The 21,344-nt window shown below is 37.4% G+C and overlaps 1 protein-coding gene across 14 annotated transcripts in view; it reads right to left on the bottom strand.

Annotated features, from left to right (window-relative positions):
• The window catches only part of FHIT (fragile histidine triad diadenosine triphosphatase), a 1,487,995-nt gene that overhangs the window by 1,177,730 nt on the left and 288,921 nt on the right, over window positions 1–21,344 (bottom strand). For 3 of the 14 annotated variants that reach the window (XM_021933556.2, XM_021933565.2, XM_021933573.2), the window contains one exon: window positions 5,588–5,639. The exons of the other annotated variants lie outside the window; for them this stretch is intronic. The gene's annotated coding sequence lies outside the window, so the exon portion shown is untranslated. The remainder of the gene's footprint in view (window positions 1–5,587; window positions 5,640–21,344) is intronic. 14 annotated transcript variants of the gene reach the window in all.

The raw sequence follows: 21,344 nt of genomic DNA, 5'->3' as shown, positions 1-21,344 counted from the left end.
ATGAGAAGCAGCAAAGATAAAAATTGTGCATCCCAACTAAACACAAAAGCATACTATGACTGTGAACTATACCCATTGATACGGTTTGGTTGTGTCCCCACCTAAATCTCATCTTGAATTGTAACTCTTATAATTCCCACATGTCAAAGGCAAGGCTAGGTGGAGATAATTGAATCATGGGGTTGCTTTCCCCCATACCGTTCTCATGGTAGTAAATAAGTTTCACAATATTTGATGGTTTTATAAATGGGAGTTCCCCTGCACAAGCTCTCTCACCTACAGCCATGTAAGACGTGCCTTTCGATTCCCCATTTAATAAATGGTGCTGGGAAAATTGGCTAGCCATAAGTAGAAAGCTGAAACTGGATCCTTTCCTTACTCCTTATACGAAAATTAATTCAAGATGGATTAGAGACTTAAATGTTAGACCTAATACCATAAAAACCCTAGAAGAAAACCTAGGTAATACCATTCAGGACATAGGCATGGGCAAGGACTTCATGTCTAAAACACCAAAAGCAACGGCAACAAAAGCCAAAATTGAAAAATGGGATCTAATTAAACTAAAGAGCTTCTGCACAGCAAAAGAAACTACCATCAGAGTGAACAGGCAACCTACAGAATGGGAGACAATTTTTGCAATCTACTCATCTGACAAAGGGCTAATATCCAGAACCTACAAAGAACTCAAACAAATTTACAAGAAAAAAACAAACAACCCCATCAAAAAGTGGGCAAAGGATATGAACAGACATTTCTCAAAAGAAGACATGCATACAGCCAACAGACACATGAAAAAATGCTCATCATCACTGGCCATCAGAGAAATGCAAATCAAAACCACAATGAGATACCATCTCACACCAGTTAGAATGGCAATCATTAAAAAGTCAGAAAACAACAGGTGCTGGAGAGGATGTGGAGAAATAGGAACACTTTTACACTGTTGGTGGGATTGTAAACTAGTTCAACCATTATGGAAAACAGTATGAGATCTAGAACTAGATGTACCATATGACCCAGCCATCCCATTACTGGGTATATACCCAAAGGATTATAAATCATGCTGCTGTAAAGACACATGCACACATATGTTCATTGGGGCACTATTCACAATGGCAAAGACTTGGAATCAACCCAAATGTCCATCAGTGACAGACTGGATTAAGAAAATGTGGCACATCTACACCATGGAATACTATGCAGCCATAAAAAAGGAAGAGTTTGGGTCCTTTGTGGGGACATGGATGCAGCTGGAAACCATCATTCTCAGCAAACTATCACAAGAACAGAAAACCATACACCACATGTTCTCACTCATAGGTGGGAACTGAACAATGAGATCACTTGGACTCAGGAAGGGGAACATCACACACCGGGGCCTATTATGGGGAGGGGGGAGGGGGGAGGGATTGCATTGGGAGTTATACCTGATGTAAATGACGAGTTGATGGGTGCTGACGAGTTGATGGGTGCAGCACACCAACATGGCACAAGTATACATATGTAACAAACCTGCATGTTATGCACATGTACACTAGAACTTAAAGTATAATAATAATTTTAAAAAAAAAGAAAAGACGTGCCTTTCTCCTCCTTTGCTTTGCACCATGATTGTGAGGCTTCCCCAGCCATGTGAAACTGTGAGTACATTAAACCTCTTTTTCTTTATGAATTACCCAGTCTTGGATATGTCTTTATTAGCAGTGTGAGAACTAATATACCCATAGTTGAGAAAACAGCATCTACCTTACTTTGGTTAAATTCATTCAACTCAGCAAACATTTACTAAACTCTTATTAGATATGAAATTCCAGAAACATAGGTCCCAGTGTCTATCTGTTACATAGTTTAGAGACAAAAACTTGCAGATAATTTGGGAGGCAAGACACAAAATGTAAACTACTGAAATGTCAACTAAAAAGCATTAGTGATCAAAAGCCAACATGAGTAGGACAGGCAATAAGTGTCAGAGAGTTCAAGAGGAGAGATTTGTGCAGGATGAGAGGGTGAAGGAATGGTTCAAACAGAAGGATGGAGAAGAACTGGGAAAGGAAACCAGGAGGAAGAAGGCATTCGGGGTGAGAGCACAGCAGGGGCAGACACATAGATTATACCAGTGTTCCCCAAACATCAGAGCATGGAACCTTGGGGTTATATGGTCCACTGACAGGACAAACCAAAGAATAATAAAGTTATATCTCTTTCCGTTTGATTTTAATCTTTCTAATACATGCAATGAAAAAGTATTAATTCAGCATTAATGTTTTAAAGCACCTTTGTAACACTTGCCAATCTGGCACAATTTTACTTTTAATTTTTTGTACTTCTCTTTAAAATTTTAGTTCCTATTTATGATAAGGTATTTTATTTATGGAATAACATATAATTTTACTCATATGTAAACTTCTATGGGTAAAAAAAAGTGAGTTGCTTTAATGGCAGTCAATCATGGACTAAATATCTGGGTCACCACCTACGCAGACACAGAGCAAAGCCGACCTTTAAAGTAAGCAAAGGGGGCTCAGTGGAAAAGAGAAGAAAGTTAAGTTCTTGTCAAGATGATGCAGGGGGCCTCATGTCAGACTAAGGATTCTGGAAAATATTCTGTAGGACTGTGGTTTTCCAACTTGTAACAAGGTCAAATTCCTTGAAAACACACCCTTTGTTTTTGAGTGTGGCATGATTCTTCTTTTCAAGACAGCATGAAATATGGCAATCTTTAATTCCATTATACCATTTCTTTATACAAACTTAGACACAAAGTGGAAAGAAGTAAACACAACTTTATACTACACGTGAATTACAAAAGCACAACTACAACTACAGTTTTAAGTTTTTTTTTTTTAAAAAAATAGGTGTCTATATCAATTATGATATGGGCAAGAAACAGATGACACACAAAATACTCAATAAGGTGATCTGCAGAAATGCTTACCAAGTGTAGTCATGGTGTGGAGAAACCAAGGATTAATGCAATACCCAGGGACAAGGTGGGAGCCTCCTTAGAGAGTTCACAGAGAACTTCCCAAGCAAAGAGCAAAGCAGAGAGTGGGTAGGAAAGGATAAATGGAAGATAACCAATACACAAACAAGGCTGTTTTCACATATTTCAAATACTTACCAGGTCTTCAAATACTTTACCTGTCTAATCACTAGCTGTATATTTTTTACAGTGAATAAGAGTGCATAGGCCAGGCGCAGTGGTTCATGCTTGTAATCCCAGCACTTTGGGAGGCCGAGGCGGATAGATCACGAGGTCAGGAGATCGAGACCATCCTGGCCAACATGGTGAAAACCCATCTCTACTAAAAATACAAAAATACTAAAAATATAAAAATTACAGTCGTGAGCCTGTAGTCCCAGCTACTCAGGAGGCTGAGGGAGGAGAGTCGCTTGAACCCAGGAGGTGGAGGTGGCAGTGAGCCGAAATTACACCACTGCACTCCAGCCTGGGCTACACAGCCAGACTCCGTCTCAGGAAAAAAAAAAAAAAAAAAAAACAGTGCATGTAGCATGGACTTAAACCTCAGCTTGCCATTCATTGCTGTGTGAGTTTCTTAAGCTCAATGAATTTAGTTTTTTCAATAAAATGGGAGATTATAACAGTATCCACTATAAGGCTGGTATGAGAAGCAAATGAGTAAATGCATATAAAGCACTTAGCATAGCATTTGCCTATAATAAATATGCATGCTTTGGGAAAATGGGGAAGGGTTACATGAGCTGCCAAAATAGTCAAGAGAAATTTATGGGAGAAAAGTTTAAGATTGCAGAAATTTTCCATTTAAATTGCATTAACTTAATATTTCATATGAGTTGTTCAAAACATCCCGTATTATTCAACTATTCCATTTTATTGGTAAAATACTTCAAAGACATACAAAGAAGGAAAACTGTCTATGTCGGTAGAGGCAGGTGGGGTGATAGTGGTGGTGATCAGCGGTAGTGGCAGAGAGTAGGCAGTAAAGCCCTCCTTGAGAAGGTAATATTTAAAATAAGACCAACTGAAACATAAAAGGACTTAACTAAGTGAGGTGAAAAGCGCCCCCAAGCAGAAGAAACCCAACATGCCAAGGACCTGGGGAAGAAGAAACCTCCTGGGTTCAACACACTGCACAATCAACATGTGGAAGAGTAAACAGGACGTGGGGAGAACTGTAGCTGGAGAGGTAGAACCTTTTCAGTCATGTTTAAAGAATTTAAATTACATTTATCCCAAGGGTAAGGAGAAGCCCTTGAGAGACTTTTAAGCAGGAAAAAGGCATGATCCCATGATCAGATTGTCATCATTAGAAAACCACTACTAAAGAGAACAGGGAGGCATTAGAGAGCTTTGAGTTAAGGACTGAACAAGAAAAATAATGTTTCAAATTTCATTTTTATTATTTTATGGTTTACAAAAATGTTAAACTGCCACAGACAATTTCTCTGAGGGCTAACTGTGTAAGTATAGGTTCATTTGGTAACTCACTCATTCAGTAAGATATTTATTAAGCACCTAATACATATACTGGAACTGTGCATAGATAGGGGACGGAGGAGAAAACTCACAAATAAGCAGTCTAAAAAGTGCTAAGACTTGAAAGGCAAACAACACTTCTGAGTGGTGGGTAAAATTCCAAAGGTGGACCAGGCAGTGTCTTTGCTAAAACATATTTCAGTATGGCTGAAACATACAATGCATGCGCCGTGTTGAATCACTCCTTTAACAAGAATTTACTGAGCACTGACTATATGCTGGTATTGTACAGCATTGGTGATGTGGTGGCGTATGAGAAATCACTTAAAATATAACAGTAATAACTTTTTCATTGTAAATAAGGCTGGGTTGGTTATCAAGAGTACATGAGAAAGAAAAACAGAAGTGAAGAACAGTACCTTCACTTAAGGAGGGTTGGAATGGCAATAAAATATTTTTAATTAAAACTTCTCTGCTGAGAATAGACAGCCTTTGAAAGCTTGTGTAAACAGAAAATGAATTACATGTAAATATATTCATGATATTATAGCTTTTTAAATAACATTGTAACTTTTAAAATGTCAAATCACTTTGAATATGAAATGCTATCCCCTCTCCCCCAAAACATGACCATCATGAATTATCCAGTTGATCTTAAATCAAAAGTCACTTACATAAAAGTGAAATGTCCATTCCTTACACTTGCTAGAAAAAAATGCTTCAAATATGATCAGACCTTCCCTTTGTCTTCAGAGAATTCTGCTGCTGAAACAGACCCAGCAAGCCAGCCAAGGACCACCTGGGGCAGTTTAGGGAAGGGGCAAGACATATTCCCTGCCCAACACTATCTTTTCCAACTTAGCCCCGATCATGCCAAGACATCACAGTGTAATAACAGTAATTTAATAATGTAGTCAGCCAGGCTCTGCCCACAGTAGAAAGCATGAGAAAATAAATGAGGCTTGAAAGCTAAACAGAGGGAAACTTCTCCAGGCACTGCCTGCAGCAGGGAGATACCTGGTAATGAAATACCCACTCATCTCCATTCATTATGCAGGAGGCAAACCTTAAAAGAGAGTCTAGAAAGGTGGAACTCTCAAAATAGAAATAAATAAATAAGCTCACCTGCCATGGTGGGGTCTCTGAAAATGACTTGGAAGGACTGCCTGTAGATTTTCTGTGGGGATACAGCAAAGTTTTGTCAGATGTCAAGGGAGGTAATTATTCTCGACTTGCTTGGGCACATTTGCTGGATAAATTGGCCTCTTTACCTTCATCTCCCCATGCGGGCACCAGATACAGAAACCGTGTTTAAACTCCACAGTGTTCTTTCCGGCTTTTACCATAAAAAAGAAATAGAAATGCATCCTGGGTGCTTGGCAAATCAGCCCAGTGTCAGATGGGAACCCATTATCTTTGACCTTCACATTTTTGCCCCTTGGAACTCACAGAAAATCCTCAAAAACTCTTTTGGGTAAAGATATATGATGTCTAGGAGGTACCCACCTTCAGGAGAAAGAAATTGCTTTTGCAATATAAAAGTTGCAAAAGTTGAAGTTAGTGATTTCTTTATTTTTTATTTCAATTTTTGTCTATCTGCTCAAATTTTTAAAATTTACCCGCACATGCTGGAAGCCTTGTTTACTCAAACATGTTATTAACATGTTAAACTATCAGCCATTTCTCTGCCTTCCCCGCTTTCCTCTCCAATCACCAAGACAACGCTAACATTTCTCCATCTTACCTCCTTTAAATAAAAATTCTGACAGGTAACTGTCTGCCATCTACTACCACTTCCGGAACCAGTAATGAAATGTCAGAGGAGGAACAGTTAATTAAAATTGTGGAATCCTACTTTGCATCCTCTCACAGTCAATACATGTACAATTAGAGATGCCTCTCAGCATGTGGTATAACTAGTATAAGTTAAACTTTGAATAACATTTGATCATTAAAAATCAAAACTCATTAATGTTAACCAAATATGCAATAAACATCTTGCTTCATTGGCCATAAAACTCCTTTAGCTCAGCTCAACTAGTGTGGTAGATTTAATATTGGGATTCATTTCGAGGGTGCTTTTTAGTAAGAAACCAAGGAACATGTCTACAATCTGCAAGTGGTTTATGGGAATAAAAATTGTGCCTAATTATCCCACACGGGTTTACCTAAGTTGTCATTTTTTTACAAAATTTCTCAAGTTTCTCCATAAACATTTAGGGAAGAAATGACATAGAACGGCGGTTAAGAGTTCAGACTCTGGAGTCAAACGCCATGTGTGTTTCATCCCTGCCTCTGCTACTTGCTAAACATGACACTGTCATAACCATTTTTCTTCATTTCTTGGAACCTCCATTTCCCTATAGGTAATATGAAGAAAACGCTATTCATTCACAGGGCTGCTGTGAGGATGAAGTGAGATAATGTGCACAAAGCATTTTAAATAGTGACCAGAACCTTGTAAAGATTGAGAAACTGCAAGCTGGTCCTCCTAATTGATACCTTATTCATTCAATAATTATACTTCCTAAAACAGTCTGGTAATTACGTATTTAAAACATATTTGTGTATTTACATATTCATGTATTTAAAATATATTCATTTATTTTACACTATGCGCTACTCATTTTTCTACTTAAGAATTAGAGAAATGACATATCAGAGTCCCCTAGTTGGGGTGGCATACTAAAAATGCCACCCATTTTTAATACAGATCTGTGTTAAGCAAAGGAAAATGAAGGGGTCAAATCACCTCAGAAGCTTCCAGCTTCCACCCCTGCTTGTAAACGAAACTCCGTATTAGTCAAACTACACTCCCCAGGGAGCACCTGTAAAAGTCCCTGATTTATAGAAGTATTTACTTTGGGGTATGGAGTTTGTTTTTTCAGGTTTATCTCTGGGAGAGCTTGGTGAAGCTGACAGTCCAGCAATTTTATTAAACTGTTCAATTTCAGCATTTTTTAAAGAGCATATAGAAAGCACACCGGCAGTAGCTATTTAAATTTCCCAGCGGATGCCAGAAATAATAAAAAGACACTTAAATGACCATTTTTGAGCAGAGCCAACAGCATGTGGCCTAATTATCCAACTATGTGAAAAATTCTATGGATTTTTACCAGAGCACAACGGTTTGATATGCACAATTCAGAACACAAATGGCTACCTCACTAGGGTGTACAGAACTTTTCAAGTCTAAATATAAGGTCCCGGTGTGCCAGGGTAAGTTTCTCTGCTACTTTCCCTCTTGATGAACTTGTAAGACATGATAAATGGACAAGATGGTAAGAAGTTGATATGGTCCATTGTTAAGCCTCTGATGAAGAACAAGTATACAAAATACCATTGTGCTAAGTGCTCTTCTTCATTTATTCTCACGATCGCATTCTGAGGTAGGTATTATTATGCGCATTTTACAGGTGAGGAAAGCAAAGCTCACACAGGATAAGTGCCTTATCCTAGAGTTTAAATATCCAAGCTGGTGTTCTGGTTTTCCTCTACTCACCCTTTCCTATCTCTTCTCCACCCTTCTCTGCCCTGCTTGTGGTCTCTCCCTTACTGATCTCTGCAGACTCAGCTCCCATGCCCTTTGGTTTCTATAGGGCTAAGACAATGGCAGGCAGCATTAAGGGACCAGAGAATTGGAGGAAAGAGTTTGGGGGTATCTATTGCCCATTTCCTCTCTCCTCATCTCCCACTGCACAGCTGAGGCTTTTGACAAGTGCCCACATTTTTCTAGCTTTGACTATAATTTCTATCAGTGACGCTTTTCCCCTAGTTCCTAGCTAGGGCTCTCATTGGATTCTTGCAATTCTGTTCTCTGTCTTTGCTCCTTCAGACTTTCCATAGTTGTTTCATCATCTTTTTTGGTTCCCTTAACTCTACCCACACCTCTGTCAATCTTCTGCTCATTAAACTCTCTTCCAATCTCTCAGTTTTGGTGCATCATCCACTTTCTACTGGAGAAAGGAGGGTAGCCCCTAGCAGTTGGTATCTCCTCTCTAGCTTCCCTTTCATCTACCCACAATCAACCACTTACTCTTCCCTTGTAGCCCATCACACCACAAGCAAGCCTGTGACTCAACCAACTGGCTTCCAGAAACAAATCCTAGGAGCATAATTAAAGATGAACCCAAAGATATAGTTATAAGTATGCTCATGGAGAGTTTGTAATTTTTTTTAAAAACATGGTAGTAATCTAAGAGGATTTGATTAATCAGTGAAGGGACATTCATAAAATGAAAAATTATAAATGATTAAAAATAATACCATAACATATGTTTCATGACATGAACATATTCTCATTATATTAACTTAAAAAGGGAAGATACAAAGTTGTATGTAGAATAACTCAGTTTTTCTTTTTAAAAATTTTGTATACATGCAGAGAAAATAGTCTAAAAGAGTCCATCCAATAGAAATACAGTACAAGGCACATAAGTAATTTTAGTGTCTAGTAATTACATTTTAAAAAGTTAAAAGAAACCAGTGAAATTCATTTAGTGATATATTTTAGCCCAATATATGCAAAATAACATTTAATCATGTAAGCAATATAAATTAATAATGTGATATATTGAATTCTTCTTTTCCATATTAAGTCTTGGAACTCTGGTGTATAGTTTACACTCACAGCACACATCAACTCAGTCTTGCTACATTTTAAAAGCTCAAGAGCCACCTGAGGATAGTGACTACCAGATTGGACAGCTCAGGTAAGCCTCAAAAGCAGGTGTGTAGAGGAGGAAGTTGAATGTTTTTCACTTTCTTATTATTTTTCTCTTTTTTTACCATTACCATTTACTGCATATCACCTCTGCAATTAGAAAAACAAATTATTTTTAAATACTAAGAGTAGAGGTCTTTTTTTTTTCTGTCTCTGGAACACTTTTTGGCTCATCTCCTTTGCAATTCACAGACTACACGCTTCCTAGTATGGAAAGGTGCTCTCCTTTCTTCTCCTCCCTTTACGTTTTCTTTGGATAGCTACCTGTCTTCAACCCTCAGGCATAAGAGTAAGAATCAAACATTGATTTTATTCAGAGTGGCTGCTAAGCCAGCTCCCACTCTCCAGTGGTGTGACCCGGAATCTATTAGGCCTCACAGCACTGTTTAACAGCTCTGAATGGCTTGTGGAAGGGTATGGAATGGGGCCAGAAACTGCTTAATTTGAGGTTAATTAAATAGTGATGACAAGCCTTAATCTCTAACTTGTCATCAGATTGTAAACACTGATCGCAGCTGCAGCAATCTGCAATAAACCTGTTGAGAGGAATCTTGACCGGAATGAAATAAGTACGTTGGTTACCCAGATGAAGCTGGGAGAGGTGAGATCAGAGAAATCTAGGCTCTTGCAGTACCAGGAGAAATGGAGACCTGAAAAGAGAAATTCATGGGCGAATGTGTCAAATGTGATTCCTGTACAGCCCTACCAAAAAAAAGGAAAAAAAAAGAAAAAAGAGAAAAATCACTGGATCCCATGCACCTGGAAATTGGAAAGAACAGGGGCAGAGATATAAAACCACTAAACTAAGGATTTGGAAAAAGCTGAAATAGTTTTACAGCTATTAGCCATTGATGAGCTTTCCGTGAAAAACTATGTCTGAGCCACTGCACGTCCTGAGGCCACTGGACAGATGGTTATACCACCAGAGTGAGCGACAGCAGCAGCTCTCTAGAGGGGAGGCAAGGATGACAGTTACAGTGTGTTAGGTCTCTACTGTGTCTCAAGCACATCACATGTAACGTATTTGATAATTCTCATAATTACTTTATGAGGTAGCTATTATTAAAGAGGAGAATGCTATTTCTCAAAGGAGTATCCTACCTTGCTTAAGTACATGTAATAAATGGGTTGAACCCAGACTGTCTTAACGCCCTAATGCAAACTCTAAATCACAAGAATCTCTGCCTCCAGCTTTGAGGCAATGTTGAAGAAGTGGGGAAGGGGAAAGAATAGTAAAGTTCCTGGAGAAGATGGGAAAAAATAAGTCAAAAATCTCCAAAGAATAGGGAAGCACAACAGGCTTAGGTAAAAGATGCCAGATGAGAACATGTTTACGTTCATAACACTGCACCCCGGAAAGTGTCCCTCCTGGCTCCACTGTCATGGAGAATGCTTTCTCATTCTTCAAGATCCAGCGCAAGGCCAATTTTCACCTCTTCTGTGAAGCCTTCCCCGAACCTCCCGGTGAGACACGCACTTTAAAAAAATAGGTGATGTGCATTGAGAGACAGATGGACACCATAAAAGCTGAACACCATATTATATGTGAAGAAAGTTTAAAAAAAAAATCTTAATCTGAGTGTGAGAAAAATTGGAGTAGTGAAAGAACCATTACAGTTGTTGCCAAATAGTTAATTAACTATTATGTAAGGTTCAAATCCATGTATTCTTCCTTAAAACCTTTTGGAACAGGATAAATCATTCTCATTCATTCATTTATTCACTCCCTAGCACTGTGATAACACTAGAGAAATAACAATGAGCGAAAACAGACACAATTCCACTATCGAGGTACACTAGCAGAGTAATGATACAAAAATCACACAAATAAATAGACAATTATGACATGTATTCCAAATAAGAGGTAAATGAGATGTTATTATTTTATCCAGGATACAGGACTGGAATCATTAAAGAGAATGCACAGGAAAATAAGCAGCAGTTCATTAATTGGAAAAAGTTTCAAACAATCCACACAGAGATGGCCCCACACGTGAGCCTGCTCTCTTCTGGGCATTGGATGTGTCCCGGCTGAGGCAGGGAAGATAAGGGTACATCCGTGGATAACTTCTGAAGTCTCTTCTGACTCTAAGAAATTGTGACCCCATCATTCCAAACAAAACATTTTCTCAGCTAGGAATTAGAATTGGCTAGGTTGAATTTCCAGGAGACTTAGGAAATGTGTACAGAGAATAATCACTTCCTAAATACAGAGGGGAGTCAAGCAAAGCTGAGTCTCCTAAACTGCTCGGTAGCATTCTCCTTCTCTTCGCACACAACACACTTCTGCTTTATGCACTGCCCTGACAGCTTCCTAAGGACAGAGGCCAATGGTCTTGCTCATCACTGAATCATCAATGCATGGCACATATTAAATATTTGTTAAGTGAGTAAATGAATGTGGTACTAAAATGTGCACACAGGCTCACTGACAGAAACTTTCTTCTGTTGTGGACCTTATAAGTGAACTTCCTTGAATAATTAATGAACATGAAAGTCAGTCAATCACTCACCTCCTGATTAACAGTCAGGGTCCCTTGTCCAAACAGCCACTTAGTCCATTAAAAATTAATAATTTTCTACAGAATAAATATATGCTGTACATAGTACATCAAGGGTTCCACTTTTAATATGCAATTAAGTAATGCAGAAAGACTAGGAATCTATTAACTAAGAAGGAACTCCATGAACTTGCCCTCCAAGTCATCATTCATTTACTATCCATTTCTCTTCTAATTTAAAAAAAATTATTTAGCCAGAAAAAAAGTAGTTCTGAAAACAGAGTAAATAACAATATATTGTCATATTTCGGCTAATATTTGCAGGCCGACACAATGTGTTTTTGTTAAAGATTTGAGATATGCTATTTCTTCTATGAAATGAGGAATACATTAGGGCAGATCAATACAAAACAGAAGCTCTATATGTACAATGTTAAGGGTCTATTCATTGAAAAATTATGAGCCATCCTATAGAACGTAGGTCAGAGTTAAATTAAATTATTGATCTACATTCATTTTTCCCCTTTCCGTGTGACTATCTTTTGATTTTTTCTAACATACATTATTGCCTATGTACAAAATGAATCATCTTGTTCTAGAGCTAGTATGTCTGGTGACTGACAATTTTCTAAAATTAACTGTTGTGTTGGTAGCATTTAGATTTGTAAATTGAACTCCCCTCACATAAACATTTAAACATTCAAAATAAAATTTGTAAATTTTGGTAGCATGAACTCAAAGGAAAAAGAGGGTAATTTTCATTTTTTAATGCAAAGAAAGCAAAGAAAAAAAGGAAAGGTTATTTGTCTTAACATTATTCTACAACTTTATGATTCTTGATACATTTCATTGATGAGGCCAAATTGTATTCAGTTGACTTTTTACAAATGACTTAACTGTATTGCTAAGCAAAGGGATGTAATCAACACTTCGTGAGCTGAAGTCTTCTCAATTTTCAGACCTGAAGCTTATTCAAGATGTATAACTTCAAATTCTGTAAGCAGGTTCACCACTGCTTTGGAAATGTCTTGAAATACAAAGACTCTCATCCCCCATCAGCCCTCAAAGTGACAAAGGAATGTGTCTTGAATTAAGATTTTCCCTCACCTGCTGCAAAGGGAAAATGTGCAAATATTTTGAGGAAATGTAAATTCCACAGACCCATGTTAATTCATGGAAAAGGAAGCTAATGTAAGAGTCCTTAGTAGGAAAGATCTTTGATTTGGGGCTGTATTTGGCCAGTAACTTTTGCCTACTAGGAGAATATTTTCTCTTGAACGAAGTAGTATCAGACACAGAGGCCTCTTCATTTTCTCTAATGGAGATAAAATCATTTGACTTGTGCTCCAAATGAGGCAGAAATTACCCTTAATATGTAGTTTGAACATTTGTATCAAAATACAGTGAAATGCTGTTTCAGAGTCTGATGAGAAAAATATGTGAGCTCACAAAATGTCTGCCTCTCTCAGGTGCAGAAGTGGTCTGCCCCCCCCCCACCTTTTCTTTTTCTCTTTTTCTTTTTTATTGAGATGGAGTCTCACTGTGTCACCCAGGCACAGTGCAACAGTGTGATCTCCACTCACTGCAACCTCCACCTCCTAGGTTCAAGCCGTTCTCTTGCCTCAGCCTCCGAGTAGCTGGGATTACAGGTGCACGCCACCACGCCCAGCTGATTTTTGTATTTTTAGTAGAAACGGGGTTTCACCGCATTGTTCCGGCTGGTCTTAAACTCCTGACCTCGTGATCCGCCTGCCTTGGACTCCCAGAGTGCTGGGATTACAGGCGTGAGCCACCGTGCCCAGCCCTCTGCTTCTTTTCTTCATGTTGTCACTGCAGGAGGCACCTGGCTTTAGGGGGATATCCCACAGTCTCACATAAATACCAATCCCTGTTGCTGGAACAAGGGGGTCCCAGCCTCACAGAAGGCCTGAGGGACTCTGTTTCTCTACAGGTCAACTCCAAAGCAGAGAGCCCTTTGCACTAGAAATCAATGTCATCCACAGAAAACTCCAGAAGAAAGTTAAATACCAACAGCAAACAATGTCTGTTGTGTAGCAGTCTCTCACCACTGTTTCTGCTAGGTGACAAAAGCAATGAGGAAAACAGAGGAAGCAAGGGCTGAAGAGAGAAAAGTCAAAGAATTGCACAACTTGAGAGTTGGAAAGGGGCAGAGTCCAAATAGGAAAAGACTCAAGCTTCCTACTGTGTTGTGCTATGTAGAATGCTGTCTGAGGAAGGGCAGCAGGTTCTCTCCCCAGAGGCCCAGCTGAAAGTCATCCAGACTTTACCTGGTCCCCTGCACCAGGCTTCAGCCCCCTTGGCCTTGGTTTTCTCAACACACAGTATGGAATCCATTTCTGAGGAGGTGGACTTCATTAAACACTCATAAGATCAACATATAACACCAGAATGTCAAAGTCGTAGTCTACGATTTCCGTATAGCTGTTGCACAGAGGTCAAAAAGACCAATACATTCATTCCCTTCCTGTAGATGTCTTCCATGCAAAACCAAATTCTAATCAGGCAGCAATCTGACATGTAAGGACTCTGAATAAGAGGAGTTCATTTGACGAACTGAATGGTAAACAGCATCAGGGGAGACGGAGTGACCAATGGGAAAGAATACCCAATGTACCTTGGCTGCAGCTCTCTGTATCCATTGCCATAACAGAAGTGGCCCTGCCAATAGAAAAACAATGCTCCAAGTTCCTCACAGGAGGTCCTGTCCCCTCCAGAGAGAACTACATGTGCATTCTTTGTGTTTTTTCATCACTGAGAAACACAGTTTGAATGAGAAAGTCTTTCTTTTGTTCTAAAAACCCTGCATCATTTTTCTCATTGCAAGTTAAAATATGTTCATTGTAAATAATGAACATATGAAAAAGGGTAAAAGTTATTCTATTTCTTCCACCCAGAAAACTATAGGTGGATAATCTTTCCACCTCTTTCTATGTATACATCTTAGGTTGCCCATATAAAATTACCATTTTGCAGATAAAAAGTAGTCAATTAGGTGCAATTCTACATGCTCCAATCTCATATACATACACATATTACATTAAAGTCAAATGACAACTTAACTTCTACTTTGTTGCTTTTCTTTGAATTAACTAGGGCTCATATGCAGTTTTCCATGTTACTCGGTAATACCATAATTGATTCTCTTGCACACACTTGTTTGTCAAAACTTCTCAATATTTCCTTAGGGAATATTCACAGATATAGAAGTGCTTGGTTAAAGGATTTGCACACACACCCATTCATGCATATACTGTCTAAGGTTGCTCTCATCATTAATAGCAGAGTTGAGTAGTTGTGACCATACTACCAAAAACCTGCAATGTTTACCCTCTAGTCCTTTACAGAAAAAGGTTGCCAACCCTGACCTAGAATCTATAATTAACTAGAGACAGAATCCAGACATGCATTCAATAATAGGACACAGACTTCCTATTTTTAAAAATTCACCATGACTACAAGAAGATCTGCATCTAAAATATTTTATTCCTGTTAGCATTTTTAATTGGTCCAAAGGTTCTATGTGATATAACTTCACTATCATTAGAATAGTATTAAAGAATACTATTAGAAAAAATGTAGCTCCATTATTTTTAACTACAGAAATTATTATAACCTAAGATACAAACGGGAACCAAATAAAACAAAATGAGATAAGTTGTAAAAATTTCTTTCTTCAACAATTGCATAATAATCTATAATACACATAGATGTTCTTAAATATTTCATGTAAAAATTGGCTACTATTTAGTAATTAATTTTGGAAAGATTAAAAGAAATTTAACTTCCAGGTCTTTGATTTGAAACAGCTAAGAATTTTAGACTGGTTTCCCTTCTTAATCATGATTAAGACTCAGAAATGTAGCTAAGAAATATCATATTGTACTTTTTATTGAAAAGGAATCACACAGACCATGTCTGAATTATTATAAAGTCTTCATTAATTACATTTTAATCTACATGACTATGCCGTATGCTAAAAAACCATCCAAACAAACTCTATGAGACGGTTTTACTGCTATTACTTAAAGAGCCATTTAAAAGATTTTCTATGGGATAAAGATTGGGTGATTTATCATGGTTTTATGCTCCTTTAATCTGCTCCATCTTCCCATTGTAAAATAAATATTGGTTTTAAAATAAATGGTTCTGCCCAGGTTTTGATGAGAAAAATTGCCCTGTAAATCACAAGCTCACGTGTGCCAAACTCTAAGTTCAATGTTAACTAGCCCATTCTGAAGAAAAATGTCAATTTTATAGATCAAAACCTAAAGAAGACAATTACTTAAGTATATTTTCAATGCTGCAATGTAACTAATTTGAGATATGAGCTTCTGTACCCCAAGTTTTTTAATTCTCAAAATAAGAACTAGTGGATATCAAACTGGTCCTCCAAGTGGATTTTTTTTTTAAATGGGCTCTGTACTATAGTTTTTATTATATTCTTTCCAAATCCAATATACAAGTTATGTAACTGAAAATAAATACAATGAGGGTTATATGATAACATCTGAGGGTTATACGATAATGTCTTTATCAATCACTTTTTTCATACACAGAGAGCCAAATCAATTTAACAGTCAGGTTCTTAGAATATTTCATAGTGTTCTGAAAAATTGACATTACAGTATACATATTTTCCTATAGTAAGCACAGTGGTTAAAATGCTCTGGAAGTTATGAATGGTTTAAAGCAGTGCTTCACAAACTATTTAGGATGTAAAACTAGTTGACTATATTTTTCACTCCAATATGTTGTGGGTTGATGATACATTTATAAAATACAATAAAAATTGCACTTGGATTTAGTGGCAGTGTCAAACTGCTATGAAAGTCTCTAAACCAGCACTGCCCAACAGAAATATCACAGGAGCCACATGTGAGATTTTAAGCTTTCTAGTAGCCACATTAAAAATGTAAAAAGAAACAGATGAAATTAATTTTAATAATACTTTATGTAGTCCAATATATCCACAATCTTATTTCAGTATGTAATCAATATACAAATATGATGGAGATATTTAACTTTTTTAAAAAATTAAGTCATCAAAACCCAGCATGTATATTCCACTTACAGCATGTCCCCATTCAGACTGGCCACATTTCAATATTCAACAGTCACATGTAGCTAGTGGTTGTTGTGTGGGAAAGTGTCATTTTAAACCATTACTCCCAAACTCTGCACCTCCCTCTTAATGAACTGGTCCACATACCACATACCACACTTTGAGTAGTACTCTCTAAACTACTGCTCCCTTAAAAATGACATCTTTGTTTCTCTTCCATAATTTTCTGCCCTGTGTTTTAAATTGAGGGCTTCATTCCATATTAGTCTAACACTTAAACAAAGAAATGAACAAACTCATGATTGCAGCTAACTTTATACATCTTTCAGGAAAGGAATTTGCATTTATAAGGGATGTATACAGAGGTCCCCTCTGCTCTCCCTTCTCTAGAAGCAATCACTATTCTGAATGATGTTGGTTTATTTCTTTCCCATCCATGTTTTTATACTTTTTTCTATTATGTTCTTAGGCATTTAAATAAAGCAAGAAAAAAATTGTTTGCACATTGCTGAGATATGTGAATTTAATGGGTCTGGCTCATACAAATCCTGACCATACTCCATGGCAACCACTGAAACCGAATCACACACCTTTCTACATTTGCATCCTCTGATCCCCTATTGGTCCTTCATACCACACTGCTTTGATATATCGTTTTCCTTCTGCTCTGTATGTAGACTCTGTTCCACCTTCTAGCCTGGATAATTTCTGCCCATTGAGGTCATAGCTTAAATATCACTTCTTCAAGTAAGCTTTGCTGATCTGCCCTTTGCCCTGGTAAAATTAGATTCCCTGTCAAACACTCTCACTTTTCCTATACTGCACTTACCAAAATTGTAAATAGTCGTTTGTTGTTGTTGTTGTTTTGAGATGGAGTCTCGTACCGTCACCCAGGCTGGAGTACAACAGCACGATTGGCTCACTGCAACCTCCTCCACCTGGGTTCAGGCAATTCTCCTGCCTCAGCCTCCCGAGAAGCTGGGATTACAGGTGCCCACCGCCATGCCCGGCTAATTTTTGTATTTTTTACTAGAGATGGGGTTTCACCATGTTGACCAGGCTGAAATAGTTAATTTTTTAATGATTTGTTTAATGTCTATCATTCATAAAAATATGTTAGCACCAGCACAATTAAAAGTATACAGTAGGTATCCACAAATATTAATTGAGTGAATGAATGAATTTTCATTCTTCAGGAAGCCAGACTTAACCTGGACATTTTATTTCTCAATCTCTAGTCGTGACACTAGCTTAGAATGTGTATATCATAAATACATATAGGACATCCCAGGTAATTAGAAGGTATATTTTCAAGAGTATAGCCATGAAGAAGTTATTCATTGTATAGTATTTTGACCTTCTATTTTCAATTGTCTCTATATGTAGCTCCCATTTTTCATTTCTAATACGGTTTGTATTTCTCTCTCTTTCTTTGTTCTCCTCTCTTTGTAGTTGATCAAGTTTGCCAAATGCAAATGTGCTGTTTTAGTCTTTAAAATAATCATTTTTTGCTTGGTTGATCTTCTCTACTGTTTCTTTGTATTCCATTTCATTTTTGGTAATATTTTGTATTATTTCTTTCTTCTACTGTATTTGGGTTTACTCTGCTATTCTATTTATACCTTTTTAATTGAATCTTTAATGCCCTAACGTCGTCTCCTTCCGTTTCTAATATATACATTTATAAGTCTATACATTTCCCTCTATATACCTCTTTGTGTCCCACAGGAGTATGTACCCCATAAAGTATGTACTAATTTCTATCATCATTTTTATTTGACTTACAAATTATTGACAGGTACGATTTTGAGTTTCCAAATGTATGAAGTTTTTGAAAAGTGTCAGTTTCTAATCTCCTGGGTTTTTTCCTCTGAAAGAAAGAATGTAGTAAATATAATTTTTATTCATCAGCATTAAGACTTTCTATGTGTGTATAGATATAATCTGTTAGTGGAGTTTGAAGTTTTACATATGTCTATTTGACCAAGCTAACCAGTTATGTGGTTTAAGTATTCTTTATCTTTCCAAACTTCTTAGCTTGTTTGATTTATCAGTGTCAGAAAGAAAAATGGTTAAAACTCTCAGATTATGATTATATGGGTTCTCAATACGTCCTGGTGATTGTGTCAGTTTTTACTTTATATATTTTTAAAAGGATGCTACTAGGTAATGTAGGCTCAGGATTAACTCTTCCTGGTGAATTATTCTTTTATCATTAAATAATAACTCTTTATCTGTAATAATACTTTTCATTTTAAAGTATATTTTGTCTGATATTAACAAAGTGTCACCGGCTTTCATTTGAATGATACTTATATAGTGTATTATGTTAATTTCATCTATTTTCTCTTAATTGTCCCATGCTATTATCCTTAATTGGGTTGTTCCTTGTAAACAGTTAAAGAGAATATAGCTGTTCTCTCTATCCAACTTAAGAATCTTTGCCTATTGACAGATAAGTGTAATCATTTTTATATTGCCTTTGATTATTGATTATTTGGCCTCATTTCAACTAATCAATCTACAGCTTCCTAAAAGTCAGTAATTATGGCCTCTAACTGAACATAGCAAGCATTGCCATATCTAGCTTACGCTCATAATTTAGCTGTTCTCAATAAATAATTTAGACACATTGGCAAATAATATTCTTTTGAAATTTCAAGCTCGTAAGTACTTATATAAATAACAGAGAAAATCCCCAACTAAGATGGCTAGTCCACTACTCTTATTTCTTTACCTATAACATGAAAATAAGTGAATCCACTTGTCATCGACCTCCAATGTTGCTGTATTTTCCTCTTCAACCTCCTCAGTTTTAAAAATTTCTATCTGGAATAGCTCTCATTCTGTCTCTTCTACCTTTCTTCTTCCCTACCCCAGCCTCTCCCCTGTTACCTTGACAATCGCATTAGTATCTTTTCTCTCCCTGCCTTCATCCTACCACCTAACAATCCAATGTTTCCTCCAGTTAAACGAGGGTCGCATAGTATAAGTTAAGAAATTTGAACTTTACCCTACAGCTCAGTGTTTCTCAAACTGAATCCAAAGGCACAGTATCATAGCTCCAAACAGTCTATGAGAATATGCTTTACATTTTTGTGGTTTTATTCCAATTATTGTCCTGAAGAATCTAAATGACAACCTGATAATTGAGCTATGCTTTTCAATAGCAGTGCCTGAGTTTGTCTTTTTTTTCCTCCATCAACTCTTTTCTGTTCTCAGTGTCACTGGAACCAAACAATCACTTAAAATGACAGCTTTGAGTTTCAGTGTGTCAGCGAGCACATCTGGCTGCTAGGTTGGCATGTCCTAAGCTAAAATTGTCCCATGTCTGCTATTGCGCTCTTCATGAAGATAATTTGCAATGGAAAGATAGTGTCATGGAATAAGACTTTAATTTATTAAGTTATTTAATTAATAGAGACTTTGATATGACATCATAAAAACTCATAGTGTGGCAGAGTAATGGTCTATTTTAATTGTTATGGGCCAATGAGAAAAGAACAAAGGCAGAATTAATATGTAAATGATGTGTTTATATTAAATAAAAGCCAAATGATATTATGAGACAGTGCAAAAGGAAGTTTCCCAATCTTTCAAATAGAGAAAAGTGGTGAGAAAATTGAGTCATCCTGTGGCTCTGAGTAGTAGAGGCATGCCAGATTAAAATAGCCTTTGCCATAGTAGTCAGTACACTTTATTCATGCAACATTAATTTATCAAATATATGTTAAATACTTCATCAATAAACAGTGAGTGTAAAACACTGTTCTAGGTACTAACGATATAGAAGTCATCAAGATACGCAACTCCCCACTGTCATAGAAGTTATATTCTGACAATAGAAAGATGAACATGAATTTATAATATGATATCAGGGAGTTATAAGTCTTGTAAAGAAAAATGAAGCAGGGCAAAGAGATGGAGGATGATGAGGGCAGAGGAAAGCTACAGTAGGCAAGATGGTCAAGGGAGGATTCTCTGAGAAGATGACATTTGAGCAGACACCTGAGTGCAACAGGAGGCAAAGGTATACAAATATCTCGGGGAGAAGATTTCCTAACAAAAGCAAGAGCAAATACAAAGATATTGAGAAGAACAGCAAGAAAACCAATGTCAACAGACTGCAGGGAGAAAGGAGAGCGGTATGAGACCAGGTGAAAGGAAGAGAGCTGAATCTTGAAGGGCCTGGAGGCCATGGCAAAAAGACTGAATTTAATTCTGAGGATGATGGGGAGTTACTACAGGTGTTTTGTTTTGTTTTGTTTTGTTTTGATACAGAGTCTTGCTGTCTCTCCCAGACTGGAGTGCAGTGGTGCAATCTTGGCTCACTGCAGCCTCTGCCTCCTGGGTTTGAGTGATTCTCCAGCCTCAGCCACCTGAGTAGCTGGGATTACAAGCATCCGTCACCACGCACAGCTTATTTTTTGTATTTTTAGTAGAGGCGGGGTTTTGCCATGTTGGCCAAACTGGTCTCGAACCCCTGACCTCAAGTGATCCACCCGCCTCAGCCTCCCTGTTACAGGGTTTATACAGTTCATGCAGAATACCAGAAAGGGAGATGGGGACTGTGGG

This window comes from Papio anubis, chromosome 2 (genome assembly GCF_008728515.1).
Source record: "Papio anubis isolate 15944 chromosome 2, Panubis1.0, whole genome shotgun sequence".
Classification (NCBI taxonomy): Eukaryota; Metazoa; Chordata; class Mammalia; order Primates; family Cercopithecidae; genus Papio; species Papio anubis.
The sequence above is the reverse complement of the archived record's forward strand: the minus strand, read 5'-3'. Positions and strand labels throughout refer to the sequence as shown.